The sequence below is a fragment of the Leptonychotes weddellii genome, chromosome 1 (assembly GCF_054177405.1).
Source record: "Leptonychotes weddellii isolate Sample4059 chromosome 1, ASM5417740v2, whole genome shotgun sequence".
NCBI classification, from domain to species: domain Eukaryota; kingdom Metazoa; phylum Chordata; class Mammalia; order Carnivora; family Phocidae; genus Leptonychotes; species Leptonychotes weddellii.
This window is the reverse complement of record NC_138369.1, coordinates 61,248,679-61,250,767: the sequence shown is the minus strand read 5'-3', so window position 1 is coordinate 61,250,767 and position 2,089 is coordinate 61,248,679.

Genomic DNA, 2,089 nt, shown 5'->3' with positions numbered 1-2,089 from the left:
GCCACTGTGGAAAAACCAGTGTGGGGATTCCTCAAAATATTAAAAATAGAATTACCGGGTGCCTGGGTGGCTCAGTTGGTTAAGCGACTGCCTTCGGCTCAGGTCATGATCCTGGAGTCCCTGGATCGAGTCCCACATCGGGCTCCCTGCTCGGCAGGGAGTCTGCTTCTCCCTCTGACCCTCCCCCCTCTCATGTGCTCTCTCTCTCATTCTCTCTCTCTCAAATAAATAAATAAAATCTTAAAAAAAAAAATAGAATTACCATATGATCCAGTAATTCCACTACTGAGTATTTACCCAAAGAAAACAAAAATAGTTATTTGAAAAGATAATGTACCCTTGTGTTTATCGTAGCATTATTTATAATAGCCAAGACATAGAAACAAACAAAATGTCTATCAATAGATGAATAGTTAAAGAAGATGTAGGATATATATATACAATGGCATATTACTCTGCCATAAAAAAGAATGAGACAAATACCATATGATTTCACTCATATGTGGAATTTAAGAAACAAAGAAAAAAGGAGACAAACAAAAAACAGATTTCTAAATACAGAGAACAAATTGGTGGTGGCCAGGGGAAGTGGCAGGAGCAGGGATGGGGCAAATAAATAAAGGGGATTAAGAGTATACTTACTTTTAAAAAAAAGAAGAAGACATAGAGAGCCCAGAAATAAACTCACACATATACAGTGAACTGATCTTCAGCAAGGGTGCCAAAAATACATAATGGGGAAAGAATGGCCTCTTCAACAAATGGTGTTGGGAAAACTGGATATCCATAGACAAAAGAATGAAATTGGACCCTTATATCACACCATACACAAAAATCAACTCAAAATGGATTAAAGACTTAAACATAAGACCTGATACTGTAGGGGCGCCTGGGTGGCTCAGTAGGTTAAGCATCTGATTTCGGCTTAGGTCATGATCTCAGGGTCTTGGGATGGAGCCCCATATCAGGCTCTGCACTCAGTGGGGCATCTGCTTCTCCTCTCCCTCTCCCTCTGTCCCTCACCTCGTTCACGCTCTCTCCCTCTCTCTCTCTCAAATAAATAAAATCTTAAAAAAAAAAAAAAAGACCTGAAACTGTAAAACTTCTCAAAGAAAACAGGGGGAGAGCTTCTTGATATTGGTCTTGGCAATGATCTCTTAGGTAGGACACCAAAAACGCAGGCAGCAAAAGCAAAAATAGACAAGTGGAGCTACATCAAGCTAAAAAGTTTCTGTATAGTAAAGGAAACAACAGAATGAAAAGGCAACCTATGGAATGTCAGAAAGTATTTGCAAACCATGTATCTACATGAGGTTAATACCCAAAATATACAAGGAACTCATGCCAGAGCGTTGGTGGTATAGTGGTTAGCAGAGCTGCCTTCCAAAACATACAAGGAACTCCTAAAACTCAGTATCAAAAACACAAATAGGGCGCCTGGGTGGCTCAGTTGGTTAAGCGACTGCCTTCGGCTCAGGTCATGATCCTGGAGTCCCAGGATTGAGTCCTGCATTGGGCTCCCTGCTCAGCAGGGAGCCTGCTTCTGCCTCTGACCCTCCCCCATCTCATGTGCTCTCTCTCTCTCATTCTCTCTGTCTCAAATAAATAAATAAAATCTTTAAAAAAAAAAAAAACACAAATAACCCAATTATGAAATGGGCAAAGCACCTGAATAATCACTGTTCCAAAGAATACATACAAATGGCCAGCAGGCATTTGAAAAGGTGCTCAGTATGACTAAGCACTAGGGAAATGCAAATCAAAACCACAATGATAGTATCTCACACCTGTTAGAATAGCTATCATCAGAAAGTCAAAAGAGGGCGAGTGTTGGCCAGGATGTAGAGAAAAGGGAACCCTTGTGCATTGTTGGTGGGAATGTAAATTCACACAGCCATCATGGAAAATAGCATGGAAATTCCTCAAAAGATTAAAAGCAGAACTACCATATGATCCAGGAATCCTACTTCTGGGTAGGTATCCAAAATATTGAAATCAGGATCTTAAAAAGATATCTGCACTCCCCTGTTCGTTACATCACTATTCATAATAGCTGAGACATGGAAACAACTTAAATGTCTATTGACAC